This window comes from Ailuropoda melanoleuca, chromosome 19 (assembly GCF_002007445.2).
Source record: "Ailuropoda melanoleuca isolate Jingjing chromosome 19, ASM200744v2, whole genome shotgun sequence".
Taxonomy (NCBI): Eukaryota; Metazoa; Chordata; class Mammalia; order Carnivora; family Ursidae; genus Ailuropoda; species Ailuropoda melanoleuca.
This window is the reverse complement of record NC_048236.1, coordinates 24,565,582-24,579,285: the sequence shown is the minus strand read 5'-3', so window position 1 is coordinate 24,579,285 and position 13,704 is coordinate 24,565,582. Positions and strand designations below refer to the sequence as shown.

Below are 13,704 nucleotides of genomic sequence, written 5' to 3'. Positions count from 1 at the left end.
AAATGTGTGGGAACAGACCTAAATGAATGGGCCTTGTCCTTTAAAGGAGAAGAGGCACAGGGAACCAAGCACGAAAAATACCAGTTTTGGCCACGTATCAGCGATCCCATAAAGAGAAACAGCAGTATTTTATTTAACGATTTGTGAAACACTTTACCATACACATTCTCATTTGAGAAGGCACATAGGATACCTATGCAGGTAGAACAAGGATTATCTTAACTCCAAGCCTTTACGGCTCTCATGGCTTGTTGCCTCGACTGCATGACGTCTGACTGGCAGTTTGGGTGTGAGTGTCTTTCTGCATTGTGAATTATAATGGCTGATCATTTTCTTGATAAACTTTAAGTTCAGAGCAACTTCCTCAAGCCACTTTGAGAGGCACTAACCAGCATTCTATTCACAGCATGGAAATGAAATTCTAAAACACTGATTTGATTAGAACAGTATCAAAAGTTTAGACAAACTCTTAGACTTTTAGTACCTGCACACTTTTTCCATCTACGCATTTGATATGTTTCTGGTATTCTTTCAATTTTTCATTTAGTATCATTTAATACCCTTTAATATATGAAAAAACATTCTATATGCATCTATATATGTGTATACACACATAAACTCCTTAAACATCATAAAACCTCCCAGAGGCAGGTGCCCCAAACACTCCTAGATAAACCACAGGAAAGACTGCATGTTTTCCTCTCAGTTTTGGTCACTGCAATCCTTTTGTAGATTGTCTAATGAAAAAAATAACTGGTTACACTATATGGACTCAATGCTGAATATTCTCTACATAAGAGCCATGGCAATTCCTTAAAAACAAAAACCTGAATATGTCATTCCCTGGCTCAAGAGCTCATGCTGGTTTATTATCAAAATTAAAAGAAAATCCAAAATTGCTACTATGGTCCAAAAAATGCTCCCTAACCTGGTCCTTGGCCACCTTTCAGATCTCACATGCTGCCCCTCATCCCCGTGATCCTTGCTCTCCAGTCACATGGTCCTCCTGAATTTTCTTGAACATTCCAAGCATGCTGCTTCAGGGCCTTTTCCTGTCTTTCCTTTCTGACTCTCTTGCCTGCCTCCCTCACTCTATTCAGGTCTCAGCACCAACGTCACCCCCTCAGAGAGGTTTTTTCTGATCCTTATCACTTTCTATCTCCTTGCCACGCTGGATATTTCTTTATAGCACTGCTCTGCCATTAAACTTCTATTTGTTTGTTGTCTGTTTCCCCAATTAGAATTTCTATGAGGAGAGGGACATTGTGAATATTATTCACTGTTATCCCTAGTATCTGGAACATTGGTATAAACTCAGTAACAAGATCACACATTTTCCTCATTCTGTATAATGTAACTATAATACAAACATGTCTCTCTCTTTTTTTTTTTAATGATTGCACCGTGAGGTGGTGTCATAATTAAGCCATCTCCTTATTGATAAGCACTTGGGATGTTTCCATTTGTTACAGGAGAGTTTTTATAGAACAAATTTCTAGAGGTTGAATGCTAGTGAAAGGGTAGGAATCTGTTTAGTCTTAATAGCTATTTCTAAATTGCTATTTAGAAACATTATAGTAATTTAAATCGCTCCTACCAACATTCATATGGATGCACCCATTTTCCCACCTAAGGCTCAGGGATTCTCTACTTTTCCCCCTTCTAGTCTCTATCTTGCCTATTTGACTCATCATTGTAGAAATTGTACACTTATTGAAGGCAGTGACTTCATTTACGGACATTCTAGTGCTGGTTTTATTTATTTATTTATTTATATATTGTGCCTCCTTCTCAAATGTAGTTCCTTTATGAAGTCACTATGGTAGAGCAACATTTCATTCACGCCCACATACTGGCTAGATTCCACTTGAGGGATAAAGGCAAGCCCCAAGGGTGTATTACCAAAGGGAGCTAAGCAGAGTTATGCAAATGTTTCCCCAAAGCAGCAGGAGGCAAGAAACCCAGGGTGGAACATCAAATTCTTATTGAGAACAAGGACTATCATAGCTAGAAAAGTGAGGGCAAAATTTAAATCTAAATGGTGAGGTGATGCTGGAAACTGGACNTTCTATATGCATCTATATATGTGTATACACACATAAACTCCTTAAACATCATAAAACCTCCCAGAGGCAGGTGCCCCAAACACTCCTAGATAAACCACAGGAAAGACTGCATGTTTTCCTCTCAGTTTTGGTCACTGCAATCCTTTTGTAGATTGTCTAATGAAAAAAATAACTGGTTACACTATATGGACTCAATGCTGAATATTCTCTACATAAGAGCCATGGCAATTCCTTAAAAACAAAAACCTGAATATGTCATTCCCTGGCTCAAGAGCTCATGCTGGTTTATTATCAAAATTAAAAGAAAATCCAAAATTGCTACTATGGTCCAAAAAATGCTCCCTAACCTGGTCCTTGGCCACCTTTCAGATCTCACATGCTGCCCCTCATCCCCGTGATCCTTGCTCTCCAGTCACATGGTCCTCCTGAATTTTCTTGAACATTCCAAGCATGCTGCTTCAGGGCCTTTTCCTGTCTTTCCTTTCTGACTCTCTTGCCTGCCTCCCTCACTCTATTCAGGTCTCAGCACCAACGTCACCCCCTCAGAGAGGTTTTTTCTGATCCTTATCACTTTCTATATCCTTGCCACGCTGGATATTTCTTTATAGCACTGCTCTGCCATTAAACTTCTATTTGTTTGTTGTCTGTTTCCCCAATTAGAATTTCTATGAGGAGAGGGACATTGTGAATATTATTCACTGTTATCCCTAGTATCTGGAACATTGGTATAAACTCAGTAACAAGATCACACATTTTCCTCATTCTGTATAATGTAACTATAATACAAACATGTCTCTCTCTTTTTTTTTTTAATGATTGCACCGTGAGGTGGTGTCATAATTAAGCCATCTCCTTATTGATAAGCACTTGGGATGTTTCCATTTGTTACAGGAGAGTTTTTATAGAACAAATTTCTAGAGGTTGAATGCTAGTGAAAGGGTAGGAATCTGTTTAGTCTTAATAGCTATTTCTAAATTGCTATTTAGAAACATTATAGTAATTTAAATCGCTCCTACCAACATTCATATGGATGCACCCATTTTCCCACCTAAGGCTCAGGGATTCTCTACTTTTCCCCCTTCTAGTCTCTATCTTGCCTATTTGACTCATCATTGTAGAAATTGTACACTTATTGAAGGCAGTGACTTCATTTATGGACATTCTAGTGCTGGTTTTATTTATTTATTTATTTATATATTGTGCCTCCTTCTCAAATGTAGTTCCTTTATGAAGTCACTATGGTAGAGCAACATTTCATTCACGCCCACATACTGGCTAGATTCCACTTGAGGGATAAAGGCAAGCCCCAAGGGTGTATTACCAAAGGGAGCTAAGCAGAGTTATGCAAATGTTTCCCCAAAGCAGCAGGAGGCAAGAAACCCAGGGTGGAACATCAAATTCTTATTGAGAACAAGGACTATCATAGCTAGAAAAGTGAGGGCAAAATTTAAATCTAAATGGTGAGGTGATGCTGGAAACTGGACGAGAAACAGTTAAGAGGAACATAGCGGGGAGGTTCAGTTTATTCGTTCATTCAGTTTTTCATTTGTCCATCCAACCAACAAATATTTACTAAGCACCGACTCTGTGTCACGCACTGTTCTGGTGCTGGGGATATACTGATGAACGACACATTTCCTGCTATCATGGAGCTTACATTCTAGTGTGTGTCTACAATCAAGGCAATGAACAAATAAATATATGCTTGGTAATAAGTGCTATGGAAATAAAAAAAACCAGGCAGAATAAGGGGGCATAGAGAGTGACAGCATAGGGCAGCACTGGTTTTATTATAAAGGGCTAAGGGTCTCATTGGAGGAAGTGAGAACACAGGCTGTGAGGGAACAGTGAAGTAACCCCCATGGCGGGACTGGTCCTGGTGAGTGTGGGGGGGAGGCTGTGAATACTGGTGGTCAGGAGGGGGCCACTGTCTTCTCAGTAGTGCACAGCTTGCCTCTGCAGTCTTTCCAATGCTGATGTTGACTCTGGCCAAAAGGCTCTGTCTGTCGCCAGAGATCTCGGGGCCCTGTGAGCACCTGGCAGTGCAGGTGACAGGTGCAGATAGGCTCATCAGGTGGGCTATCGTTTCCTAACACAGGTTGTGTGTGGTTGTCACTTATTACATATTTGTTCAATGACTGAAAAAATTAAAAGTGAAGAGTCTGTTGTTTACATTATTCAATTGCGACATCAAGTATTCTTAAAGAAGGGTATATTACAGGGTGTCCTAACATTCTTAGAGCAGTTTTATAACTTCATAGCTTCCAAAATGTAAACACTACACACTCTGAGAAAACATCTGAGAAGCTGGTTATCGAACTTTCTTTTATACTTACTTAATTTTATGAATTCGAATACATTTTTAAATTTAAAGTTTTAGTTTTAGTCCTTTTGAAGACAGCAACTATGGACTGATACCTAGCTCTTGTATTATTCATGTTAATAAACATTCAGTGAAAAGAGCTAGAACTAAACAATTTTATAAAGGCCTAGATAAAAATGGAATAAACAGTTCTAGCTATGAATTTGTCTTATTTAAATTCACGACAGCTTTAATGCTATTTAGAATGCATGGATTGGAAAGAACTTTGTTTTGTAGATGTGGAAGCTAATTTTGGAGAATTATAATTCATGCATCAAATACTTGTTCCGCACTTACACTGAGCCCAGCCTTTTCCAGATGTTGGTGACACAGCAATGAACACAGCAGACAAAAATCCCTGCCCCGATGGAAGGTACATTCTAGTGAGTGTAAAGTTTTGCTCAACATCATGCTAGTGAGCAGCAGAAGCTGGATTAGATCTTCTGAATCTCAGTCTTGTGACCATTCCTTTATACCACAGTTTAGGAAAACACGAAGTCTAATCTCATTTTACAAAGAGAACAATGGTTTAGCTACGCAGATATTTTCACGTACACATTCGCATATGGGCTTACAAATTCATTTAAAACTTTTGTTAAAAGCACATATAGTCTATACAAGTACAAATGTATATAATTATCTGTATCTATCTCTATACTGTGCTGTGATTATAGCATAAATATATGTTCCATATATGTAATTTTAAAAATACCAATATGATGCATTAAACCACTAAATGGCATCACCATTATTTAACAATTATTTGTATCCATTGAAGAATCATTAACCTGGTTAAGACATGAAGTCTCCTATCAAATTATGACATGATATCTGACTTGAAACTGCTGTCCCAAGCATTATACAAAGAACAAAAGGATTAGAAAACTAGCCTATTTTAATACTCTGCATTCACAAACACATGAAAAAATTAGTAAAATCCATATCATTTGGAAACAATTATTTTCCCCTGCTTTGGAAGAATAAACTTTCCCCTATAGAATGTTCCAGAATGTGTCACCTTTACATATTAATTATTTTTCTTTTCATAATGAGATGTCTATTTAGAAACATCCCCACTGATATATTAATTCATTCTGTAAATACTCATTAAGCAGCAAGTACATATAGTCTAACTGGCATTTTTCTAGGTGTTGGAGCTACAACAGTCATAAGACAGGATAGTGCATATAACAAACAATTAAAACAAATAAGTTATGATAATTTTAGAACTGGTAATCATCATGATAAAAACAAACAAAGCAGATGAGACTGTCCCAGTAGAGTGAATTACTTTTGATCCACTGGGCAGAGAAGGCCACTTCTGAGAGTGTAAACTATGCAAAGATCTGAAGGAAGTATTATCCAGGCAGAAGGAGCAAGTGCAAGAGCCTGAGGAGTGACTGATCGTCCTTGGCTTGTCTGAGAAAGCTCTGAAAAGCTGAAGTAAGATGGATGAGGAGAAGATGGAGTGGGAGAGGCTGAAGGAGCTGGTGGGGCATGACCTGCTGGAAAATAGCCTGGATTTTGTGCTGAGTATAATGGGAAGCCACAGGGAAGGGTCATGTCTGATTCACATTTTCCAAGGATTGTTCTAGCTATTGTGTGGAGAATGAGTTGTAGGAACTAGAAGTGGAAGCCCGGGAAGAACTGGAAAGCTACTTCCCGACCTGAGATGAATAGTGGCTTAGGTTAGGGAAATAGTGGTGGAGACAAGGGAAGAGGGTGAACTTGGATTATATTCTGAAGTGGAACTGACAGCACTTGCTCTATTAGATGTCTAAGTGGTTCAGAAAAAAAGAACAAATTCATTCACTTTCAGGTTTTTAGTTAGGATAACTAGTTGAATGGTAGTGTCAGTTACTGAAAAGGAAGAGGAATTCATTGTGAGTGGTGGAAATGATGAGTTCTCTTTTGGATGTTTGAAGGGCTTCCTAAATAGCCATGCGGACAGTAAAGTAGGAAATGTGTGTATGATCAGGACCACGAGGGACAGGTTAGGGTTGGAAATAGGTCAGTCGGTAGACAGACAGACAGGATATATTGGCATACAGATGGAATTAAAAGTCTATAGTACTAAATGCAGTACTACAGGAGGAAGTACAGACAGAGATAAAAAGAGTAGACAAAATAGAGCTTAGGCTATTTTCCATATTTAGAGGTCCAGAAAAAAGTCAAGACTCTTGAGGAGCCTAGAAAGGAACACGTTTAAAGGCATGGGGAAAAATTAAATGTCATGTGAAGAAATTAGAAGAATAAAGTGTTACAAGTAAAGAAAAAAAAGTGTTGTTTACTACTTAGAATTTTAGTAAGAAATAGACACAGAGTTCCTGGGTGGCTCAGTCGGTTAAGTGCCTGCCTTTGGCTCAGGTCATGATCCCAGGGTTCTGGGAATCGAGCCCAACATCGGGCTCCGTGCTCCATGGGGAGCCTGCCTCTCCCTCTCCTTTCCCCCCTCCACCTGGCTAGTGCCTGAGCTCTCTCTCTCTGAAATAAATAAATAAAATCTTAAAAGAAAAAAAAAAACAACCAGACACAGAAGTGGTGATAGAGCTCGTCTCCCTGGAGATGACCGATTTCAAGCATAGATTTGGAGAAGCTGTAAGGCTGGGAGCCTGAAAGGAATGGCCAGTCAGAAGAGAGAATGAGAGACGAGTAAGTAGAGGCGGCTCCTATGACTATTTTGAAAAGGTTTGTTGTGATTGAGAGGTAGTATTTGGAGAGTTGTATAGGATATGTGGAGGTTGTCTATTTTTTAAGATAAGTGCCATTAGAGCCTGTTTCTCTGCAGATGGGAATGATTAAATGCACAAGATAAAACATAACATTTTTAGATCTAATATTATTGGTTGGGAAGGTGGATAAACAAAGATAATGTCTGATAAATCATCTTTCCATCAAAGTATTCTCTAATACCCAATGAATAGTCAATTTCATCAATTAATTGGAAAAATCAATAAAAGGATAGCACTTAATTGATTAAACAGTTCAGATCTGAAAGATAAATGCAGTAATATCCTATTAGCTGACGAAGAGGAACTATAGAGTAGGTGCACTCTTTGGGTTATCCTGAAAGCAAAACTGAAATCAGGGATAAAAATTATTATTTTTTTTATGTACAGAGACAAAATCCAGTTATGTTTTTAAAAAGAAAAATTGTTGCAGTTAATATGTTTTGGTCATTCGTTCCCTTGTTTACTTACTCAACAAACTGTTCTCTGAGTGCTTTGGGTCCAGGACTGTATATGGAAGCGTGGAAAGGAAAGAGGCCCTGTCCCCAGCTATGTCATTGTCTAGCAGGACAGACTGACAAGCAGAAGTTTAATTATGATGCAGTCTAAGTGCAACATAGAGGACTTATTTTATATTTATTTAGCTTTAGGTATTTGTCTTATGTACATATTCAATAATATGGAGAGCGGAAGAGAAAGGGAAGAGAAGGAACAATTTAAATAGTGAGTATGAGTCTGCGCTCGCTCTGCCACTAAATGAACATGTAACTTAGGGAGACCATGCGGTGAGAAATGCAAATCTTCTCTTCCTTTACTTTGTTTCAGTTTCCGAAGATAATCTGGTGTTTATGATGATCTCTAAAATAGGCTTCCTAAAAAAACCAAACCAACCAACCAACCAACCAACCAGCCAACCAACCAACCACTTTATCTGGTGTTGAAACAAAGCAGCAGCAATTACAGTCAAACTGACAGTATTAGATACACTGAGACGAGACTGGTATCCAAGGGATTTTAAAAAGAAATTTTAACTCCATGCAGATGGAGAATTGGGGTGGGGTTGTATTTTAGGCTAAGAGAGTAGTATATTTAAAGGTCCTGACATGATAAAGAACATAGTCCCTTGAGAAAACTAGCTTTCCAGAATGACCAGAGTTCTGTGAATGGTGAGAGGTGGTGGCAGGGCAGGCTCACGAGGGTCCTTTCCTCTAATGTTCTGAAGGTGTACCATTACGTATCATTTGGGTGGCTGTTGTATTGTTATTTATAAATGTTCTTAATGACTTCAAGGTCTTGGTCTTCCCAATGCCAATACTACCCACATGAAGTTGTGTGTAATTTGTATTATATACAATCTGATATAGAAGTATTGTCAAAGGGCTTTAAAAATCATTCTTTAAAAGAAAGTATCCAGCAGTTCCCCTTTGTTGATGTCGGATGCTCCCAATATTGTCATAACCATGTAGAAATCTTTGAGGTAGTCTGTTCTAATCGTACCACAGCTTTTCTTAGTTTTTAAACAAACAAAAATGTTCATTTTATGTTATGCCAAAGTTTTTAAAATACATTTCATCCCAAGCCAGATAAGCACAATTTGTAAAAATTGCATAGATCTGAAGATTATTTTTAGAAAATTGCATGAGGGCCCTTTGACTTTATGGTTTCCCTCATTTATCTTCCATGTTAATCCTACAAGCCATAAAGTCCATAATTTCCCTTTCCTCTTCTCATTTTCCAGAGGGATTTATAATGAAATATAGTGGTCAAGAAAATAAAAATAGTATCATAAAGAATATTTTTGTGAGACAATGGAATACATTCCCTTGATGATATTTTCAGAATACTTCAAATCTTTCTTGGCAAGGTGCCTATCCTTTTTTATTTCACTGCCATAACCCAAAAGATGTAAAATGTTTTCTCTTGCTGCCACACTTTAAAGTTCTCTGCAGATACGACTTTAGAAAAGGGATTCATCTGTACTGAACACTGACCTGTATTTTTCCAGTTCTTCTGTGGCTAATGGTTCTTCTCTGGCCAGAGACCTAGTATTGTTCTGAGCCCCTATAAGACCTGCCTGACACGCTCACTTCATTCAACCACACTTGATCTTTTCAGCAAAACATCTGCCAGTGTCACACTGATTTTTCCTCTTGCCTGGCTGGTGAAAATGTCAGCAATAGCAAGTTCAAGATACTCTTTTAAATAACTTTCATGTTGAATTTAGTAAGGCTGTGAAAAAATATTTAGATGGAGAGGTTTACTGTCACTGAAACATACCACCTGTACCATATCCTATTTTGGCCAAAGCTGTAGGATGGGAGCAATCAAATGTTGAAATTTCACTGCTACAAATTGATTTTGCAGCCTCAGTGTTTCCAGAGTGTTTCTGTGTTATGGACTCCTCTCCCTCCCCAATTCAGAATATGACTGCATTTGGAGACAGGGCCTTTAAAGAGGTGATTAAGTTAAAATAACACTGCTAGGGAGGTCCTAATCCTCACCTTTTTTGTTTTCTTATGAAAAGAAGGCATTAGGACACAGAGAGACACCCCCATGGGAAGAGGGCAGCCATTTGAGAGCCAAGAAGAGAGGCCTTGGAGGAAAGCAAACCTGCTCACACCTTGGTCATGGACTTCCAGCATCTAGAACTGTGAGAAGATAAATATCTGTTATTTTACTTTCCCCTCCTGCCCCCCCGCCATCTCCGGTACTTTGTTATGGCAGCCTGAGCAAACTAATGTATCTAGGGAGTGGCTACTGTTATTTTAACACTCTAAAGCCATCTTCTAATTTCATAAATGTGATGATTTAAATATAATTTAAAGCACCTAGGGCTATATAATCACCTAAATGGTCTGAGGGTGAGATTAAGCCGCAGATACTGGGATGAACTTGTTTCAGGTTTTCTTGATTAAAAAACAGTCTGAAGTACACCTGGATATACCTAAATCATTTATTAGCAATCCCTGATATTCAGGAAATAAGGTCTTAGATTTATTTTCCCAGGAGTAGTAAATATATCACATTTAGATCAATTTTTCTTTTTTTACTCTCCTTTAGTCTAAATTAATACCATAGATGCATCTGGGTTTTATTTATTGATTATAAATCTAGCATATCTCCTTACTCTCTACCATCCTGATTGTAAAAATAAAGCAATACTTTAGGCTAAACTTTGTTTTATTGTATATTTCAGGTTTTGTTTTGATTTTTAAATTTTTGTTAAATTCAAGTTATCACTATTTAGAGAATTTTTCCTCCTATCCAGTTTCAAAAGGCAGCCTACCATTCCAGGTTTTGTTTTGATTTTTAAATTTTTGTTTAAATTCAAGGTATTACTATTTAGAGAATCTTTCCTCCTATCCAGTTTCAAAAGGCAGCTGAACAGAAAATTGTTGGAGAGGCAATTCTGGAACCCGAATGTCTGTATTCCAGTACCAGCTCTACCACATACTAACGCCGTGCCTGCCGCAGCTTACTTTGCCTCTCTATGCCTCGCCTTCCTTATCCATGAAAGAAGGGGGATAATAACCTAGCTCACAGGGTGATTTTGAGCAGTAAGTGAGATAATCCATGTAAAGCACTCAGAACAGTGTTCAGCACCTATTTAAGTTATACATTGTTATACAATAAGATCTCCAGTATTTTGTACAGATTAAGTCTCCAAGTTGAATGATGCTAATTCCCTTTGCTCTACTCAAAGCACATGTTTCTGTGCCTCATATTTAACTCAAAATATTATTTAGAATGAAGCATAAATGGCAACATGTCACAGAGATGACTTGTGCCCCCAATACCCATTCTTACCCTTTTCTCTCAGTGAGAGAATTCCCCCATCCTACTAGCTAAAGACCAATCACATATCCCTTTCCTTCTCCCCTCTTGATGGCATGGGGACATAATGGTGGGAGCTGCAGCAATTACTTTTGACCTCAAGATGGAAGCACTTGTTGAAGCTGGCACAGCCTGGATCCCTGACATGATGGTGCCACTATACCCCTACGGGACTATCCACCTGGACTGTTATATGATACTCTTGATTAAGCCACTGTATCTAAGGGTATCTTGTTATAGCAGCCTGTCTTCTATCAGAGTACATAGTATTCTAAATAAAACCCAGTGGGGATTTAAAAAATAAAACAGTAATTTTGTGAACAGTCCTGTCAATTCTTTCACTTTAGATAAGAAACTTGGATTACACTGGATTTTTCCTCTATAGTTCTATATTTGGAAAAATAAGGCTCTTCTTCTCACAATAAAGTTAATGGGAATTTTTCTTCCTTATGAAGTGTCAGAGTATGCAGGGTTAGAAGAGGAGAAACTAGCAATAAATCATGTTCATTAAGTATTGTTATTTTAGACGGGACTTCCGGGAAAGATGGCGGAGGATCATCGGCTCACCTTGTCCCACGGATCCACCTAGCTAACACCCACATCAGTATGAATAACCCAGAAAATGACCCGAACGCTGGCAGAACAGACTCTCCAGAGCTAAATGTAGAGAACAGTCCACACTGCAGAGGGTAGGAAGGGTGAAGATGGATTGGGAGCTAAATGGACCCACAGGAGTGTGGACATGTGAACACTGTGGACATGAAGAGGGGAGAAGAACGCCCAGGTATGGGGAACCCACACTGGGAAAATGAATTCCCATAACATTTGGCTTTGAATAGCAGAGGGGCTTAACTTTTTGAGTTCTTACAATCAGTGGGGGTTAACACCGGGAACTTTAAAAAACTGCACTTGGCTCTGGGAGAGCTGGAGGGCAAGAGGAAACTGGGTCCTTACCCTTAAAGAGACAATACAACAAACAGCCCCACTGAGATACAGCATAGAAGCAGTAGTTTGAAAGCTACCTAGGGTATACAGGAAGAAGATTTGTTTACTAATCTTAGAGCATGTGCTGGAGGGGCAGGGATCTTTGGGAGACTTTTCCAAGAAAAAGAGAGCTGGTGGGTGCCATTTTCCTCCTCCACTCCCAAGCCTAGATACAGAGGCACCTGTGGAAACTAGCACAGCATGAACGCTCTCCACCTAGCTTGCTAGTAGCATGCTCCACCCCTGCATGCTTCTGTGGATTCACCCTCTCCATCCAGGCCTATGCAGGAGTTTTCCTGAGTGGCTGCAGCTCTCTTCCCACAGCAAACAGGCACAGACTTTGCTAACAGTGAGTCTCACCCCTGTGCTCTCCTGCATACCTGCCCTTTCTAATACATCCTTGGCTGGAGCCATACAAATGGTGCCACAAGCCCAGAAGTACACAAGTAGTGCCAACAGGGGCCAGCACCATTCCAAAGTGACTCCTGCCCCAAGGAGAGGGTAAGATAACCACATATACCAGGCCAACTGTGGCCCCAACAGTGGGCTGAGGGCAGAGTTCTGGTCTGACTGCAAGCTGCACCCATCAATGAAAGCCTCTCAGGGACAACACAGGCACAATGCCATGTGGTTCAGTGCTACTGCATCTCTGGCAAACTCCTGGTTTGACTCACCTCAAACCCAAGGTGGCCCCAGACTGGCCCCAGACTGGCCCAGACCAAACCCTGCCTACAACATGTAAAGAGAGCCACTGCATATGACTGAAGGCAAAAGTGGCTCAGCACAATAGTAGGGCACATGAAACACACAGGAGACACTCCTGAAATGCCAGTTTCTGGTGAACAGGGGATACTGCACTGCAGGGCACTGCAGAACCTCTTCTTCATAAAGCCACTGATTTCCAGAGGAGGAGATGTAGCTAGCTGACTTTCTTAACACATAGAAACAAAGAGAGTCAGATAAACTGAGGAGACAGAGGAATATGTCCCAGATGAAGGAACAGGGCAAAATCACAGCAAGAGATAAATGAAATGGAGATAAGTAATACATCTGATGGAGAATTTAAAGTAACATTCATAAAGATACTGGACTTGAGAAAAGAGTGGAAGACCTCAGTGAGACCCTCAACAAAGAGAGAGAAAACATAAAAAAGAACCAATAAGAGACAAAGAACTCAATAACTGAAATTAAAAATACACTAGATGGAATAAATAATAGACTTGAGGAAGAAGAACAGATCAGTGACTTGGAGGACAGAGTAATAGAAAGCAATCAAGCTGAACAGGGGAGAGAAAAATAATAAGAAGAAATGAAAATAGACAATGGGAACTCAGTGATGCCATCAAGAGTAATAACATTTGCATTATAGGGATTCCAGAAGGAGGACAGAAAACAGAAGGGGCAGAAAATTTATTTGAAGAAATAATAGCTGAAAATTTCCTCAACCTGGGGAAGGAAACAAATCCAGATTGAGGAGGCAAAGAGAGCCCCCAACAAAATCAACTCAACCAGGGGTCCACACCAAGACACATAATAATTAAAATGGCAAAACGTAGTGATAGAGAATTTTAAAAGCAGTAAAAGAAGACAGTAACATATGACGTAAACCCCATAAGGCTATCAGCTGATTTTTCAGCAGAAACTTTGCAGGCCAGAAGACAGTGGCATGATATGTTCAAAGTGCTGAAAGAAAAAAAACTCTGCAGCCAAGAATACACTATCCAGCAAA

The 13,704-nt window shown here is 39.3% G+C and overlaps 1 protein-coding gene across 50 annotated transcripts in view; it reads right to left on the bottom strand.

Moving 5' to 3' along the window:
• The window catches only part of RIMS1 (regulating synaptic membrane exocytosis 1), a 721,356-nt gene that overhangs the window by 10,267 nt on the left and 697,385 nt on the right, over nt 1–13,704 (bottom strand). The window lies entirely within an intron of this gene.